Consider the following 20228-nt stretch of genomic DNA (forward strand, 5'->3'; position numbering starts at 1 on the left):
ACCAGCCCGCATCGAGCGATGGGGACTCCGACTCCAGCCTTACAGACTCAAGGTGGAGTACCGAAAAGGCTCGGAAAACCCAGCAGTCTACATGTCTCGTCACCCAATCCAAACACACCCACACAACAAAAACACACGTGCAACAAAGGTAGCTGAAGAGTATGTCAACTTCATCACACAGAACAACACACCAAGAGCAATGACACTGGATGAAATCAAGCATGAGACACTCAAGGACGAAACCTTGCAAAAGGTCAGTACCCTCATCCGTAACAACACTTGGCACACAGTCACAACAGACACTGTTCTGAAGCAATACGAACATGTAAAGCCGGGTTTTTCAACACTGGGGTCGCGACCCCACGTGGGGTCGCCTGAACTTGCAATGGGGTCGCTTGAAATATCCAGAAGTGGGAAAAAAATACTGCTAAAAAAATAATTGTATGAATAATAATACTATCAAAAAAGTATTACCATCGATTAAAACACCACACACACACACACACTTAAATGAACATACATGATCGATATGGATTTTTTATGTAAATTCGTTCAAATGACTGCGATGACGGCACGAAGATACGCCCACTTCAGTTTACGCGCTTGACTAAATAACTGAACAGTAGCCAGTGCTGCCCACACAGCCTTGCTAGCTATTAGCCTACAAGTGCAACAAAAAAATGGAACGATTTCTTCGTCCGCCCGACACTACAAAGAGCAGACAAACAACACCTGATGAACATGAACCGAAAACAAAAAGGCTGAGAAGATACGACGAAAGTTTCTTACAATTTGGATTTACCAGCGTGCTGGAAAGAAACAAGCAAAGGCCGAAGTGTCTTCTGTGTTCGGCCGTGCTGTCTGCGGAGAGTCTCAAACCCAACAAGCTGAAAAGGCACTTTGAAACAGTGCACAAAGAACATCTCGGTAAACCCCTAAGTTTTTTTGAAAAGAAATGTGCTGAGCTTAATCAGCAGCGATCTTATTTCAAAAAGGCTGCGACGGTGAGTGATGGGGCACTGAATGCATCGTTTGAAGTTAGCTACCTCATTGCGAAAACCAAGACCCCACACACAATCGCAGAGACGCTAATTATGCCCGCTGTCCTCAAAATGGCAAAAGCAATGGGTGAGGAGGAGGTGGGAAGAAAATTTAAAGCGATTCCTCTGTCTGATAATACAGTTAAGAGACGAATCGATGCTATTGCCGCTGATCAGGAGAGCACGCTAGCAGAGAAACTCCGTGATTCCCCAGCCTATGCTCTTCAAATGGATGTAAGCACCGAAGGCAAAAATGCCCACGCATTGACATTTGTTCGATTCTTAGCAGAAAATGCCATTCAGGAGGACATTCTATACTGCCTGCCTCTTCCCGAGCACGAGACTGCACAGGCAATGTACGATGTTCTTCAGGATTACATGGAGAAACACAGAATTCCCTGGGAGAATATGGTGGGATTTTGCACAGACGGGGCTCCGTCTATGGCCGGACGGCGAAATGGTTTGAGGACACTTGTCATTCAGCGAGCACCATCTGCACTGTGGAATCATTGCATGATTCATCGGGAACAACTGGCATCTAAAGAACTGAGCGCGTCCATCGCAGGCATCATGCAACAGGTGGTAGCCATGGTGAACTACATCAAGCCACATCCTCTGCGAGCACGCCTGTTCGCAAAGCTATGCGTCGATATGGGCTCTGAATATGAAGATCTGCATTTTCACACAGACGCCCGGTGGTTGTCGAGAGGCAACACGTTGGAGCGGTTTTTCAAGCTGAGAAACGAACTGTTGGCGTTTTCAATGGATGTGAAAAAAAACGATTTCGTTGACTTTCTCTGTGACCAGCAGAAAATGTGCCTCCTTGCATATGCCACGGACATATTCAGAAAACTTAACGAACTGAACACAAGCATGCAAGGAAAAAATAAGAATGTCATGCAGATGAGTGATCGGATTGATGGATTCAGGGCCAAAATCACACACTGGAGAGGAAGTCTTGCAAAGGGAAACTTCACGCATTTCCCCCAGTTAAGTCAGTTTTTGGAAGACAACAGCATCGACAAGTGTTCTACAATGGAGATGTGCAGCCACCTGGAACGGCTTGAGGAGCACTTTGCCACATACTTTCCAGATGTGGATATGTCAAAGTTTGAATGGGTGAGGAATCCGTTTCACTGTGATGTGAGCGCAGTGGACCTTCCTGCCACCGCGATAGAACAGCTGATTGACATGTCTCGTGACAAAATGCACCAGCAATTACATTCGCGCGTGCCAGTGGAAGAATTCTGGTTTGGAGCCAGAGAGGAGTACCCCGAGATCGCACTGCGTGCTTTGAAACTGTTGGTTCCTTTCGGAAGCACTTACCTTTGTGAAGCTGGATTTAGTGCACTTGTCTGTATGAAATCAAAGTACCGCTCGCGTTTGGATGTTACGTCAGAGATGAGATGCGCACTCTCTACCACAGAACCGGACTTTGAAAGGCTGCAGAGAAGTGTGAAGGCTCAGACATCTCATTAGATGTGGTGAGTGGAGAGACTCTTTTACATAGTTCCATTTTTGTGAAATTGAAGGATATGTGATGAAAATAAAATGTGAGTTTGTGCAATAAACTGGTTACTCTGTATTTACAACACAGTATAAAACACATCAAACACTAATTAAAAAAAAAAAATGTCAGTGGGGTCGCCAAAAATGTACGAGGTCAAAATGGGGTCACAAGCCAAAATAGGTTGGGAACCTCTGATGTAAAGGGTGAACTTACAGTGTCACATGAGAGCGACATCATTCTGAAGGGTTCCAGGATCGTCATTCCCTCTTCACTCCAGCTCAGAGCCCTCCAGATCGCACACGAGTCTCACCAGGGAACCACCAAGACAAAAGCCCTGCTGAGAGAGAAGGTATAGTTTCCAAACATCGACCAGCAAGCTGAAGCGATGGTGAGAGACTGTCTAGCGTGTCAAGCCACCACACCAGAGACACACACCGAGCCTCTGCAGATGTCAGACCTCCCCGACACGGTCTGGCAGGACGTCAGTGCAGACTTTTATGGCCCATTGCCAACAGGTGAACACCTCCTAGTCATCGTGGATGAGTACTCCAGATACCCAGTAGTCGAGACCATACGCTCCACATCTGCAAACACGGTCATTCCTGTGATGGACAAGGTCTTCTCGATGCTCGGCATCCCCAGAACAGTGAAAACAGACAACGGCCCTCCCTTCAACGGTGAACAGTTCAGCAAATTTGTGGCCTACATGGGCTTCCACCATCGAAAAATCACACCACTGTGGCCTCAAGCCAACGCCACAGCAGAGAGATTCATGAGGACACTCGGTAAGTGCCTCCGAGTTGCACACATGCAAAACATCCCATAGAAACAGCACCTATACACATTCCTACGGGAATATCGTGCCACACCACACAGCACCACATCATCATCACCTGCCGAGCTGCTGCTCAAACGCAGGATCCACACCAAAATGCCCTCTGTGACCACACACTACACCCGACAAGGCCCTTCGCACAAGAGACCGCGAGGCCAAAGCCAAGATGAAAACCTACTCAGACACTCGCCGACACGCCAGGCCTCACCCTTTCCAACCTGGCGACATGGTGTTGTGTTCCCAACCCAGGCACAACAAACTTACTCCAACATACAACCCCAAGCCTTACAAAGTAACCACTGTCAAAGGCACCATGGTCACAGCTGAGCGGAGTGGACACTCGGTAACGAGAAACTCCTCCTTCTTTAAAAAGCTCAGTCCTACACTGCACGACACAGCAGCTGAAGAAGAGGACGATGTCACCCCTGATGTCACTACTGGCACTGCCCCTGTGTTAGCAAGGTATCCGGCCAGGCGCCGACAGCCTCCACTGTACCTCAGTGACTTTGACACAGCCTGAGGAAAGACAGGCAACTTAAAAAAAAAAGAGAGAGAAGATACTGTGAAATAAAATGTGTAAAAAGAAAAAAGAAACTGTGATTTATACTATTGTAATCGGTTATATATTTCTATGCTCCCTACTTGAAATCACTTTGGCATGTCTGCCAAGTCTAAGTGCACCCGATTTCGTTAACTGTCTGATCTCTATGCACTACGCTTTGAATCTACTCGGGATAAAGTTTTCAAATCCCAGTATTTACCTAAGTTTGGGTATTGTTGTAGTTTCATACCCTATGCTTGAAATACTATACTTAAGTATGTACGTAACCTCTTCTTTACTTCTCATGGTTTTCATTGCTGCACTTGAAAATGTGTATGTTGTTATTGCCGCACTGAAGTAGTTAAGAAAAATGTGGTTCTTTCTATTCAAATCTGCACTTACCCATCTATGCTGAAACAAGCCAAATACTTACCTCATGGCGTTACACAGTTAATTACAAACTAAGTGAATGTATGATTGCCTACATACTTACCTGTCTATTGCACCAAAGGAGTCTAATCATTTATGCAATTAATGTTCAATGTATTGTGTATTGAAGTAACCAGAAGTGGCAAACATGGTTAAAAAAAAAAAAAGAAGTGATGCAATATTCAGACTGCTGTTCTGATAGAAATGCTGGCACGTACTGCTGACGTCAGTACGTTTATGTAGACGTTTATTGAATGTTGCCCCTAGAGGTCGGTCCAGTGATTTGCATTAATAATAAAGCAGCGTTCATGTGAAGCTCTGTGTCAGCAGTAATTTATAACTCAAAATACAAGGTATAAACATTACAGATATTTGGATGAATGACAGAAAAAAAGATGCTTTTGGCAAGAATGTTTTACTGTGGTTTATTTTCAACTTAAACTGACAAAGAATTGCTTTGCCAACATTATATGAGCTATTTTTGAAATATTGGGTGGTTAAAGCTTGCAGGTGCAGAAAAATCATAACCTCCATTTGCCTAAAAAATTTGTGAACATTTGGTTCAATACTAACAAGGTAACACATTTTCGTGTCTGTATCAAGAAGTACCAAAACTATTTACTCATACTCAGTCTGAAAAAATGCCATTGATGCATTTCCAGTTTATGTCAAATAAAATGATTCATAGGGTTGTTTAAAATGTCTCTTTCCACCTCTGTACACTTGGGAATTACTACGTGCATTTTTTTTACCTATTTATTTATTTATTTATTTATTTATTATTATTATTATTATTATTATTATTATTTTTATTGTTGCAGGGAGAGTTAAAGCTGTGGTGTCCATTCAGCCTGATACACATGTGTTCATTGGAGAGCGTGTTACTCTCAGATGTGACACACAGGGAGGACGAGACACTCAGTGGCTATACAGCTGGTATAAGAACAATAATAGACTCTACACAGCCGGAGGATATCTAGCCTCAACAAAGGAGTTCAGTATCAGGTCTGTTGGTGCCTCTGATGGTGGTTCCTACACCTGCAGAAGACAGGATTCAGAGATCAGTGATGCTGTTACACTGACTGTATCAGGTCAGTCTGTGGGGGTTTTGTTTTAATTTAATATGTTTCCCTTATTTTTTAGGGTTCAGATTTTGAGCTGTCAGTAACTGAGTCCCTGTTTGTTTAGTTTGTCTCGTCGGCACTTTTTCTTTCTTAATATATTTATTTATTTTTCTTTCCCAAATTCTAACAGAAAGCGAGAGCGCCCGAAAGGGGAAACCGAGCCGAGCCGCCATTTTGAATCCTCATTCACGGCTGTAATGCAAATGGCTTCCTCCTCGGTATACAAGTGCACTTCCATGGCAGGAAAAACACTACATTCTGCCGCCTATGTAGTGCCCTATTTATACAAATAGGAGTCATTCAGGATTCAGCCATGTTTTTGCTCGACCAAAGTTATCCAGTATTATGACCTTTATATTGCATAAATAAAGCCATTTGGTGAAACTTTGAAGAAGAGATTGTCCTGGTTTAAAGTTTTTACCGAACGTAATATTATGTATGAGGATAACATGGTCCAAAATGGGCCTCATTAACTAATGAGATCAAACTGTGAGCAAGTTAGAGGTTTTTAGCTTTCTGCTGAAATGTTTTATTTTATTTCTTCTTCCTCAGGGTAGTGAAACTCGCTCTCGCTGTGAACACTGTCGTTATCGCTATCCATGCTGTAAAATTAATGCTATTCTCCTGAGAAATGCTGCCAAACATTTAGGATACAGACCCGCTCGCCAGCCAATCAGAGCGCAGGATTTGGACCGCGAAAAATATATAAATGTTTATGTTAGAAATATTTCTGAAAGCATTTAATGAGCACAGTGAATCTATTGCTTCTGTTGTGAAGTGAAAAGCAGCTCTGACACCATCATTTCATAGCAACAGAAAAACCCAAAGCGACTGTGAGAGTGAATCCTCAGAGCTCCGTCTACACTGGAGACACCATCACTCTGAGCTGTGAGCTGCAGCAGGGGGCTGGATGGGAGTTTCACTGGGTCAAATATAATCAGTATTCGCAGTATGTGAACACTGAACTTAGAGACACCAACACACTCAATGTGACAGTTGATACTGCAGGAGAAACCGGGTATCGGTGTGGAGCGCGCAGGCAGAACGCAAACTACACAGCCTACAGTGATGAAGTCAGAATTACAGTAAGAGGTACAGCATAAAATTTAAACTTTTTTCAGCAGGTTTGAAGTTAGGAGGGGTGTGAATAAAAATACTGCATAATTATAGCAATTCCATGTTATTCTATGATGTTTTAAATAATCTTGAAATAAGTTTTAAAAGGTAGGTGTTATTTGTGGTCAGTGAGGTCGAACAAGGCTCAGTAAAGTCAGTAAAACAGTTGAGGGTCATTCCACGTCAATTCAACCGGGGCCCGCGCACTTGGGTCTCAAAAAATTCTCAAAAAATCACCAGATGTGCCCATGTTACCTGTGAGAAAGACTGTAAATTTATTTGAATGTAAGATGTATACTTTCCATGTTACAGCCAGTTTTACTGGGGGAGGGGGTGTCTATTTTGTTCAGACTTTTTTTTTTTTTTGTCAAAGTTCACAAGCCCATAGCTCAAGAACTAAACCATGTAGGAGGCTCAAATTTTGCATGCTGGTGCATAAATAGGAATAGTATGTAGCAAAACTGTCATTTTGGGTCTGGATGATCCTGCATGGTCATAGCACTCCCTCAAAGATGATCAAAATTTTATTGGAGTTTTTGGCTGTGCTCTGTTTAGGCCTTCAGAAGACATATTTTTACCCAACATAGGCTCTTGATTTTTTCCCTTATTGAGATAAGTAAGTAGAAACACACTCACTCAAAAAAAAGCAATAAAAAAAGGAAACTCTATCAGTGTTTGAACAGAAGACCTCACAAGTCTGACAAATCATTTTGGATGTCATTTTCAGAGCACCGTAACACCTTGTGGGTAAATAACCAAAGAGTAAATAACCAGAGGCCAATTTTGCCCTGACATGATCACCTGAGAGTGCCTGTGCAGGGGTGGAGGGATCCTTTTCAATTTCAATGATTCAGTGATTTTAGGGGCATCTGTGTTTACTCTCAATATTGATGCCTCCACCCCTGCACAGGCACTCTCCGGTGATCATGTCAGGGCAAAATTGGCCTTTGGTTATTTACTCTTTACATTAATGTTATAGAAAACATATTGCTCTCAATGGTGCATTTTGCCCATGTTCAGGGTGAAAAATAAAAAGAGATTCAAGTAAGACAAGCCAAATTGGTGTTTTTAAAAAGAAGGTATCATGGAGAATAAAGAAAAAAATATTTAAAAAATCTGCGCACATTCCCACAAGGTGTTACGGTGCTCTGAAAATGACATCCAAAATGATTTGTCAGACTTGTGAGGTCTTCTGTTCAAACACTGATAGAGTTTCCTTTTTTTATTGCTTTTTTTTTTAGTGTGTTTCTACTTATCTCAATAAGGGAAAAAAATCAAGAGCCTATGTTGGGTAAAAATATGTCTTCTGAAGGCCTAAACAGAGCACAGCCAAAAACTCCAATAAAATTTTGATCATCTTTGAGGGAGTGCTATGACCATGCAGGATCATCCAGACCCAAAATGACAGTTTTGCTACATACTATTCCTATTTATGCACCAGCATGCAAAATTTGAGCCTCCTACATGGTTTAGTTCTTGAGCTATGGGCTTGTGAACTTTGACAAAAAAAAAAAAAGAGTCTGAACAAAATAGACACCCCCCTCCCCCAGTAAAACTGGCTGTAACATGGAAAGTATACATCTTACATTCAAATAAATTTACAGTGTTTCTCCAAGGTAACATGGGCACATCTGGTGATTTTTTTTTTTTCAGAATTTTTTGAGACCCAAGTGCGCGGGCCCCGGTTGAATTGACGTGGAATGACCCTTGAGTGTGTGTTTATCAGGGAGAGATTCACTCTCGTATGTGAGATACAGACTGGTGGATACAGGTGATACAACTTGTATTTCACAAAATATAATAATAATTTATTATTATTATTATTATTATTATTAAGCCATTCAGTGATGATGAGCAGAATGAACACATTCCTAATCTCTTATAAAGGTGTTTATACCTGTATGGAAACAGAGAAGTGCAGAAATACTCACTATAACATTATTCCATGTAACTGTTGAATTCTGGATTCTGATTGGTCAAAAGGTGTTGATTAATTTTCTATAACAGCAGCTCTGACAGTGCACTTGTTACGGGTCCCAGGGATGGGAGACTGCGGTAACAAATACATGACCTGTATAAAGCAGGTAAAGCAGAGGAATGAGGACACAGTGTGCCTTGTTTCCTTCCCAGATTGCTTCTGAGGAAACAGCGTCAGTTCCTCTCCCTTACTGTTCCCCGGAACAACTAGTGACAACACAAGCGTTCCGCCCCTCCCATTTCCAACATAAGCGAAGCACCTCAAGGCAATATACGACTTCTAATTCAAAACATAAATGTATACATGAACAAAAATAATTATAATACTAATTAAAGGAGTCTTACCACCGAAATGTGGTCACCCTATTTTAGGTGTGCCACACACTCATCCTAATATGGTACTGTTTCTATAGTAACAGCTCATTCAGAGGGACTTGTATGGTGGATGCTTCACATAATCTAAGCCCAAAGATAGAGATTAAAAACATGCAATTTAACAAAACTATAAAAAAAAAGTGTATAATTGTTGATATGGTGAAGTTTTCTGTTCGAAGATGTTTATTTAAATTAATTTAATTTATGGAAGGAGTCTCCAGTGTCAGCACTTTGAAACAGTCAGAGCTAAAGATGTAGCTTTAAAGGAGAGACGCAGAGCCTTTATTTTTAAATGCATTTCTGAGTGGATAGTATCTCCATCCTTGACTCTTGTATGCTGTATAAATGGGAATAAAAAAATGTCTATATTTTTGAGAGTTAAAATCGACCACAAAGTTGGCATTCGAGCTGAGCCAGCCAGCCCTGAGTGCGTGACGTCACAGCGGTAACCGGTTTTAAGGCCTTTTACAGCTATAGACCAAAGTCATATAAATAAAAATTTATGGTGAAAGTAAGAAAAACCGTTACCGACTTGCTCAACTAAGACTGGTTTGACTTCATTGATTGTGGGTTGACTCTCATTAAAACAGGATGGGTGTTATAACTTATGCAACATATGTACATGCATGCATTTTCACTGATAAAACGTAAAAGGCTAATTAAATAATCAGATGAACTGAGACTATCACATTCTGAAGCAAATTAAATAATCTTATACCGGTAACTGAAACACACAATACAAGTTACATGTATTAATCTAAATGCAGGTACACAACGTGTTGTTTTTGTTGTTTTGTATCCAAATGAGGGTCGGAGCTTACCTGTCTGTGTTCTCGCTTCTTGAAGGCTGATCTTGTGGCTGATTGTTTTGAAACAATTTGACTTTCAGTTGTTCGTTCAGTTCTCCGTTCATTCACTTCTTCCACATAAGGGCGAGATGGCAGCAATATCCAGCGCAGAAATAAGATGGCTGCTCCACTCATTCTCTATTTTGTCCATATGGAGTATTCCACCATTACTGCTCGGCTCAGGCAATTGCAAAGATTTGGACGCGTTTTGCTAGACATTCACGGGCACATTGGGCACCTATGAAGTGGTCTCTGCTCTGCACATTTTATTGAAGACTCGTACGAAACCTCTGATCTGTTGAGGAGCGTTGGCTATAAGCCCGTATTGAAAGAGGGTGCAGTATCAACAATTAAAGAAAAAGAAAACTACAAGAAAAGGAAAGTATTTATTTATTTAAAAAAAAAAGCAAAGTTCAGTTGCACCAGTCCTCCCGGGGTGAGCCGAAGGTTGTTGCTAAAACCCGGGATGGAATGGGACGTGACATATCGCTCGGGCAGTGACCTCCCCGCAGTTGTTGCTAAAACCGGTGACGTCCTGTTCCGTCCCGGGTTTTAGCAGTTTGAACATTCTTGGACCATGAATGCAACGTAAATCCACCTTCTGTCATGTTGCTGGCAGGTGCAGCAACACATCTACGTGGCATGGCGATAAATTAGCTCAAAATGGAGGATCGGAGTTGCAGTCAGCTCTGTGTTTTAGTATAGCGGAAATGGTGATGAGACCAATAGGCTTCCTGCTGTGACGTTATGGACATCAAGGTCATTCACTTAGACCGCTACCTATATAAATCACTTTAATCATAAAAATGACTAGATTACATTTATTGTTAATGCTTAAAACTATTCCTGTGCCATTCTTGAGGTCTCAAGGCATTTATAAACGAAAGTAAGGACATGGCTCTGCGTATATGCTTTAAGTTTTCTGAAAAGGACAGAGGAGTTCATGCTTTGCAGTTTACCTGTAATAGGACAAGCTGCTTTTTTGCCTTATTAACTAAATGAGAGAGAAACAAATCAAGGCTGGTGAGGAAATGCCTGTTTATAGCTACAATATAACGCATGTGATAACAGGGACACACTTGTTTTGTTGATGCTTCACAACATTAAATGGTAACTACAAATGGATAAAGTGCGATGTTGTTCAATAAAAAATTAAAAAATGGTAATCATTGACAAATTGCTTTAGTATCGGAGGAATGAAACACTTCGGTACATGATGTTATCAGGAAATAATCATTTGTAGTAACAGAAACTCCATCTCGTCACTGATTATTTTTCTGGAACAACACAACATGGTGTGATTTATTCCTTAAGTGTACATGTACAGTATAATACAGTGTCTCTGAAACTAGAAGTCTCAAATATGAGAAATGTAAGAAATCATCTTCACTTGATTACAGTGTAAAGACAACATAGATTGGACAATAAATAACTTATAAATACTCTAGATGTAAATACACAGTAATTAATACAAACCCAGGTCAGGAAATGTAGGGACGGCATGTTGAAATTGAAATTAAAACTGAAAACAATGATTTGTAAATAATTTTGATCTGCATTACACTCAAAACCAAACAACAGCACATTATTTGAGTTTTTTCACTCATTAATTTTTATTTCTTCATTAATTTATTTATTTACTTATTTCTTTTTCAAAATAAACACTTTTTGATTCTTGCAACACATGTCCAAAAATTTGGGACAGTAAAGCATTTACCACTTTGTAATGTTGCCATTCTTTCTCTCAACACTTAAGATGTTTAAGGACTGAAGACTCCAAGTGGTGAAGTGTTTCAGGTGTTATTTTTGTCCCGTTCTTCCTGTAAACAGGTCTTAAGGTGTGTAACAGTATGGGGTCGTCACTGGCATATTTTCCATTTCTAAATTCTCCACACATTCTCTATTGGGGACAGAGGGGACACGCCCTCTTCTTCCACAGCCACGCCTTTGTGATGTGAGCAGAATGTGGTTTTGCATTGTCTTGTTGAAATCTCCCTGGAAAAGATTTTGTCTTGAAAGCAGCAGATGTTGCTCCAAAATACTTACCCTTTACACACCAAAATTCCTCCAGATTCATTGACTCATTTAATGATATGCAACATAGAGGGTGAAATATCAAAATCCCTTTCTGTCTTTCTTTCTTTGAGGAACATTGTTTTGAAACATTTCAGTCATTTTCTCACACATTTCTTGACAAACTGGAGATCCTCAGCCCATCTTTGCTCCTCAAATTCTCGGCCTTTCCTGGATACTAGTTTTGTCCCAAATCATGATTACAATCACCTGTTGACATCACCTGTTTCAAATCACATCATTATTGAATTGTTTTACCTCATTACTAGCCCTAAATTGCCTCGTTCCAACTTTTTTTGGAATGTGTTGCAGGCCTGAAACACAGGAATGGATGGATGTATATTAACAAATGAAATGAAGACAAAACATGAAATATCTTGGGTTCATTCTGTTTGCAATGAATTACAAGTCAAAGTAAATTTAGAAATCACTGCTTTTGTTTTTTATTTGCATTTTCCATTTCTGAACTTGATTTGGGGTTGGATATATAACATTATAATATGATGTTTCTAACTAAACATCTGAACTCCATCAAGTGTTGTAAAGTCATATTTATTTTGTTGAATAAAGCAATTTCATGAACTATGATGGAAAAGATAATGAGAGTTAAACACAAATTCACTGAAATGAAAACATGGGTTTAATGTGTTTTAAATAAAAATAGTACACCTGTACCTGGCCCAAGATGTAATCTCAATCAGAATATTTCATTTCAACTTTTGCAAATTCTTCCAAATTATTTTGATTTAGTTGTAAATATCACTTAAACTTGGATGTGTAGTTTCACTCATCTAACATCTTGGTGTAATTAGTAATTATGTGTAACTTTTCCTGACTGTGTAGTTGGGCTTTTGTAGTTACTCTGTGACTCTGTAACCAGGGCTTTGTAAAATAAAGTGTTTCTGTAAGAAACCATAACTGCTGACAAATCACTTTCATCACATTCACACAAAATGGAACTGCTCACATCACGATCACCACTTATTGCTGATACAGCTGTTTTTCACAGCCCTGTTCTGCTTCCTTTTACCAGTGACAGAAACATGAGTGTGTAAGAATGAATCATAATGTATATGGTTCATAAAGACTACAGCCGACATTATCCAGTTCAGTTTGGAAACAGATGATACCTGTTCATAAATACATTGAAAATATTGTAGATTTTGTAGTTTAAAAAAGAAAAAAAAATCTTTGGAAAGAAGTTAGATGACAGCTTTTCGACTGTTTTTAAACCATTATATATGAATGATGACAAATTTACCATGATAGTTTAGACAATTTATTATATTTCTCCAGTGAAATCAAAACCTATAGCATCTGTGAATCCTGATAAACAGGTGTTCAGTGGAGACGCCGTCACTGTGAGATGTGACCAACAGGATGAAAGTGTCTCTAGCTGGCAGTACAGCTGGTATAAAGATCCTTCACACAGTGGTGTCAGTAGTGAACAGGTGTACACAATCAGTGGTGTTAAAGTGACCCACACAGGTAACTACACCTGTAGAGGAGCAGAGAGAGGAGGCTCACGCTCATCACACTTCAGTGATGCTGTTACGCTGGAAGATGTGGGTGTGTGAGTTTGCTTGAGTGAGACATTAAAATGTGCAATTAGATATTCTTAGATTCTCATTATTAAATAAACCTACAAATTAACCATTTTGTGTTTCCTGTGTAACAGAGAGACCACCGCCAGTACTGAGTGCATCTCCACAGAGCTGGCTGACTGAAGGAGACTCAGTGACTCTAAGCTGTGAGGTTACAGGCTCCTCTACAGACTGGACATTCAGCTGGTACACAACTGTTCCCTACAGATCCGGATTAACTCAAATAACAAATAGTCGTGGCTATAACATGTCTGTGGAGCTCCTCTCAGACAGCAGCAGAGGATCTGGAGGCAAATACACTCTCAGTCCTGCTGCTCTGAAACACACAGGAGTTTATATGTGCAGAGGAGAGAGAGGAGAACCAGCCTTTCACACACAGTACAGCAGTCCACAGCCTCTATGGATCACTGGTGAGGAACATGAACAATGGGTTTGGGTTAAAGTTTCTGACTGCAAAGTTGAATTCTGGGTAAAATGTTCTATTTCTATTGCTGCTGGAATTTTGAGATGCTTTGTTGCTGCACACACTGTGTCTCCTATGTGTAAATATTTTGCCGAGATAAAATACGTCCCGCATTTTACGATTCCGGAGGTCGCTGAAGCAAGTGAGCAACAATATCACATGACCACTGTGGGGCGTGTTGGACCTACTTTGAACCAAAACAAGTCGGTGTGGGCAAACATGGTGGACTCGTCTCTCCTGCCAGCTAAAATCCAGCGGAAATGAAAAGGAAAGCCTGCTTAGTGAGTGTAACTGCAAGATAGAGCAAGGTTAGATGACGTGTCATTTTTCTGGACAGATAACTAAATCATTCTCGCTAGCGTTTAGCTATCTTGGCCTTAGAAGCCATGAGCTCATCTCCACGGTAGCGTGTATGGAGTTATACACCTAATGTTTTGATCTTACAGAGAAAGAAACAATAACACAAAAGCAGTAACAGAGAAAATATATATTTGTCTTTTTTTCACGGATCTATTCATGAAGGTCAACCACAAATTACATCCCTGTGACTCAAAACTCTCCGAGGTCGATGCAGAGTCACAATGTTTTCTTCGCGTCACCATCCTGGTGTGACGCAGTTCCATAGTTATGCTAACTGGTTAAAGCTCCCTGCATTCAGCTGTTTCCTGTTTCTGTAGGGCCGTACCGTATACCTTAAGAGGGAGGAAAATGGTCCCATAACAGAGAAAAGCGACCCTCAGGACATCGAAATGATCACATCTCGTCAGCCTGATATTGTTCTTGCGAGATGTAGGAAAATGTCATGCATGGAAAATTTTTTTGAAAATTTCAGATCACTTTGTAGTCAGCACCATTAAACAGAGTATGATATGGTGGTGTGAATGTCAGTTGAGATTCATTCAATATTTATTAATATGTATAAGGCAGTTAAAGAACCCTTCACTTCTTGGCCTTTTGGCTAAGATCAAGTGTAGTATTTGTTCTTATCAGTTTAATATCTGATATGTTCTCTAAATGAGCAAGTTTTTGGGCAGCACGGTGGTGTCGTGTTTAGCACTGTCGCCTCACAGCAAGAACGTTCTGGGTTCGAGCCCCGTGGCTGATGGGGGGCCTTTCTGTGTGGAGTTTGCATGTTCTCCCCGTGTCTGCATGGGTTTCCTCCGGGTGCTCCAGTTGCCCCACAGTTCAAAAACATGAAGTAAGGTTAACATGGGGCAGCCTTGGGCTGAAGTGCCCTTGAGCAAGGTACCTAACCCAACCCCTAGCTGCTCCCCAGGTGCTGTAATATGGCTGCCCACTGCTCTGGGTGTGTGTGCATGTGTTCACTGCTTCAGATGGGTTAAATGCAGAGGATGAATTTCACTGTGCTTGAACGTGCATGTGGCAAATAAAGGCCGCTTCTTCTTCTTCTGAATGCTGGTTGAGTTTGGTGACAAAAGTCATGTGCTGTCTTTTTGTTCCGTCTCTGCTCCTCATTTTGTCATTGGTTTATTTTCCCTGATATAAAGAGGATGAAGGAGATGATTGAGGATCTATGGGCTGGAGGGTTTTATTATAAAATCCAGAAAGCCAGAGCAGGTCAACAACACTGGAGATGTCACTGAATATGAATATATTATTAAGAATGAACAGGGGTGGGTTTCCCGAAAGCCTCTTAAGGCCAAGAGAGTCTTAAATTACCTCGAAAGAGCCATCGTCAAGCTAATGTAGCTTTCCCAAACAACATCGTTGCCTAAAGTAGTCCTTGAGTTGCTTGAAATTTATGAGAGACCCTGACCACTCGTTCAAAACAAAGAGCGACTCTCTCACAGCCAAATACACAGACTGCACATGCGCTGTAGAGGGACGCTCACAGTCAACGGGGGAAACTGGTGTTGAATCTGCTGCCCGTGTTAAATTATTTTTCTTTTAATTATTTTTCTTCACTTTCTGGTGCAAGTACATCCAGTTAATTATTAAATAAATAAGCAAAACTTTATGAATATATTTCAAAATGTTATGGAGTTACATATGGATATCATCATGTCACATTGATATCACCACATTTTAATCAAATTTAAGTCCATTAGGCGAGTGATTAACTAATTTAGCGTCATAAATGAGACACATTTCTGCACCTCTAACACTGTGTGTGTGTGTGTGTGTAGGAGAGAGAGAGGGGTTTTGAACTGTGTGTAGTGTGTACCAAAGGAGGTTGAATTGACCTCCATAGATAGATAGATAAGGAGGCCAATACAACTTCCTTAGGTACACACTACACACAGGTCAAAACCTCTCTCTCTCTCTCTGTGTGTGTGTGTGCACGTCTCAGGGAGCTCTTTGCCCACTCTGCACTGTGGATAACAGTTGAAATAATCCTGATTGCATGATCGGGGGGTAACAGTGAAATGAGCGAGCACAGAGAACACATTTACTTAATTATTTAGCTTATTATTTGCTCATTCTTTCATGATGTGAACATTTGTTCATTTAATTAAAAACACGCTTGGAATAAAAATACTGCCCCAAAACATAAAATGGTTTCATTAATTAATTACCACATTATATTTGTAATGCTTCCAGATGATACTATATATTCTCTTATTTTAAACACTTTATATTTCATGATATTTTGGTTAAAAACGAATGCCATGTGACCTTATCGACTGGATTTGGCAACTACTAATGCCTTCAGCAATGACAGTACAATTGCCTTTAGCAACTACTAATGCCTGTATCAGGGACGCGCATTACAAAGATGCTCTTCAGATTCCTTCTTACAAGTGAGTTCGGGAAAACCATGTACAGAGACAATGTTCATTGCTTAAGAGTCTCTCAACTCGCTCTTTAGCTCTAAAGGGCAACATTACTAGAAAACCCACCCCTGATCATGTGTTCTTAACAGATACAAAGATGTTAACAAAAGGCACAAGTAGACTGGTACCAAAATCCAGAATTGTGACACCCAAAGGCATTTTTGAGACAAAGTCGGCAAACAGTCTTATTTTGTCAATTTGGGTGTGCCGAATTCAAATCTGCAATATGCTGAGCTCTATCTAACCTCTGTTGACCTCTAGAGGTCATTGAACTTTGGGCCTGTAAACGTCTCAGCTGAACCCAGTTTCTCAGCTTTCTAAGGAATGAAATGTACTAAAATGATTAGTGAAGTTAGCAAATGGCCTTGTTTGTTAAATGTTTGGGTGCTGAATTCATTTTTCATTTGTAAAACGACATATGACCTCTGATAACCTCAAGGTCATTAAACTTGGCCTATAGGCCTATGCATTTAACGGCATTTTTAAACTGACTTTACTCCCCCAAAAGAATATGAACAGACAATAAACAAATAAATGCCAGTCCATGTACATGTGACTTACTTTTCACAATGAGAATGCCTAGGCGATCACCTTACATAACATTACATTACATTTAGCGGTTATTGTTTATACAAAGCTACTGAAAAAAGGACAGATTCAGCAGCATACAAAATGTGGGGGTATACAGGTTAATCAGGGTTAGTATATATGAGAGTTTTTTTCTTTGTTGTTTGTTTTGTTTTAAACGGGGTAAAGCCTTTACAAAAAACAAACAACAAAGAAAAAAATAAGCACTTTTTTGAATTTTGGTACCAGTCTAAAGATTCTGGGGTTGTTTTGTTTGTTTGCTTTCAGAAAACTTTTCAGAAAGACAGGCCCATAAATACTTCAGGTTTAAACACTAATACAAACACAGATATGGATATTCAGAGGACCACACAGTTACAGATGATGCCATGATGTTAGACTGTTATTAAACACAATACAAATATCAGAGCTGTAAAACAGGTAAGAGTCCGACACAGTAAAGTACAATATAAGACCAGAGGGAAAATCCAAAAGAGTCATCAAAAGCAAAGGGTCTAAACACAGCAATGGCAATCACAAACTAAACATGGCTCTGAACTTTGCACTGTGTAAATGTATGTGCTGGTGAATGTAATCTACAATGAGGAAGTGATCTGGAGGCGGTGTGTTCGAGCTCAGCTAATACTGAGATGATGGTGCCCTCTGGTGGTGAGGAGGCATTACCCTGCTGTCCTGTGTCTTTGATCTTTTTTTTTGTTGTTGTTCCTTTGCAGCAATTGTAAGACTTTCCTGTGCTCCTCATCCCAGTTTGGATTTTGTCTCTTGGTTTTGACCTTTATCTTTTTGCAGTGTTTATGATTATGGATTATCTGGGGTTAAACTTTTCTGTGTTATGACCCATGCTATGGACTGTGGCTTTAATTACTGGATTAATAAACAGAATTCTGAACACACATGCACTTACTGTATATCCTTATTGCATATTGCACTGATTCTTATTTACATGACTCTCTTCTCTGTTTAAGGTGAATCTCCTCCAGTCTCTCTGATCATCAATCCCAACAGAACTCAACACTTTACTTCTGACTCTCTCTCACTGAGCTGTAACTCTACTGACCAGAGTCGTTCTACTGGATGGACAGTGAGACGATACACACACAGTGAGGGAGTGTTAGATTGTTCTCCATGTAAAATCAGCTCCCTCTCCACATCCTACACTGGAGTTTACTGGTGTCACTCTGAATCTGGAGAAAACAGGAATCCTGTTAACATCACAGTGCAGGGTGAGTCTTCATGTAGTGTGTTTATTATTAAAGGAAAAGGGAAATGTTTCATTACAGAATATTCAGAACTCTGAGTTTCCAACTGGGAAAAACTGTTCAAGAAGACAAAAAAACATGGATTTTTTTCTCTCAGTACATTCCCTGTAATTTCTGTAATTCTGAGTATGGATATGTTTATGCTGTTACTTTCCAGACTGAGTACGAGTCCATGCTTACAGATACCCACACTGATAATGAAATGAGTATTTTATTGAGTATTAATCAATCAGGGATGTCACAAAGCATTTTATTTCTCTCTGTTTATGTTGATTGCTGCTGTGTGCAGTGAACTCATTGTGCTTGGTTTATGATTAATATGTTCTGGTATTAAAACAGTGTTTGTAATAGAGAGTGCAAGGTGGCAACCTGAGTCATATCAGTGAGTTTGGTGATTAGAAATGTGCTGTGAATTTCACCTTCACTCACAAGTAAAGTGTAGACGGTGTGGAGCGAGGGGAAAGGAAGTGTACATGGCTCAGTGCTGTCATGTGTGACAGTTTCTCTACACACTCTCTTCACTCTTCACTCTCACAGATAACTTTGTGCTGCCATAACTAATGGCACCTTCTGTTTGTATACAGATTTACACATTCAATATCGATCAGTGAGAGAAAATATTTATTTTGTAAATGTGGTTTTCTGTGTTGTAGATGGTGCTGTGATCCTGGAGAGTCCTGTCCATCCTGTGACTGAGGGACATCCTCTGACTCTACACTGTTTATATCGAAACCCAAAGCCCTCAAACCTCCGAGGTGATTTCTATAAAGATGGATCAGTCCTCCAGACACAGACTACACGAGAGATGATCATCCTTAAGGTCTCAAAGTCAGATGAAGGTTTCTACCACTGTAAACACCCAGAGAGAGGAGAGTCACTGAAAAGCTGGGTCTCAGTCAGACGTGAGAAACCTTTTAAATATTCACTTTAATACAACTGTGACTTAATGTGTTGAACACAGTATCTTTCTATGATGTAATCTATAGGGCTTAGTTTATCTAAGTCTGTGTACAATGTGCTGTTTCACTTGTTCACGCAGGTGTAAATTAATTTATTTTTTACTGCAGATTGAACTAAAACATCCAAACATTTAAAAAATAAAACATCATTTTTATTTTATTCATCGTCAGGTCCATCATGTGTAGAAGCTCCATTCTCAGTGCTCATGCCGATCTGCAGTGTAGTGACGGCCTCTCCGTATCTGCTGGCGACCATCATTCTGCTGGTCAAATGTTACAGAGCTCGAAGTAAGAACTCTTTCAGTATGTTTCACATCATGATCATACTAACTTTGAGTAATCGAGAACAACATTTTCACTTTCACAAAAGTAGAAATCATTTGACTCACTTTCATTTTAAAAGCAAAAATCCACACTTGAGTGTTAAAGCACTTGTTCTAAAATGCTCTTACAATAAGATTTAAATGTAAGTTTGATATAAAACACAGCACATCTGTTTCTGAGAGTGAATTTACATGTGACAGATACTTCAGGTGGAGTTACATTTTCACATAATTAATAAAGTACATTATGAACAAATAATAAATAGTGCAGAAGAGTGTTTCATACGCAGATGGCACTTTTCACTTCACTGGTCATTAATAAACATTAAAACAAACAAACACCCTTTAAACTGTGTTTAAGATGAGATC

At 40.0% G+C, this 20228-nt stretch overlaps 2 pseudogenes; both read left to right on the forward strand.

Annotated features, from left to right (window-relative positions):
* Nucleotides 1-2935: 2935 nt before the first annotated feature.
* Nucleotides 2936-20228, forward strand: part of LOC132886044 (Fc receptor-like protein 5) — a 107995-nt pseudogene continuing 90702 nt past the window's right edge.
* Nucleotides 14874-15017, forward strand: LOC132897945 (U2 spliceosomal RNA; annotated as a pseudogene).

The sequence above is a fragment of the Neoarius graeffei genome, chromosome 1 (genome assembly GCF_027579695.1).
Source record: "Neoarius graeffei isolate fNeoGra1 chromosome 1, fNeoGra1.pri, whole genome shotgun sequence".
NCBI classification, from domain to species: Eukaryota; Metazoa; Chordata; class Actinopteri; order Siluriformes; family Ariidae; genus Neoarius; species Neoarius graeffei.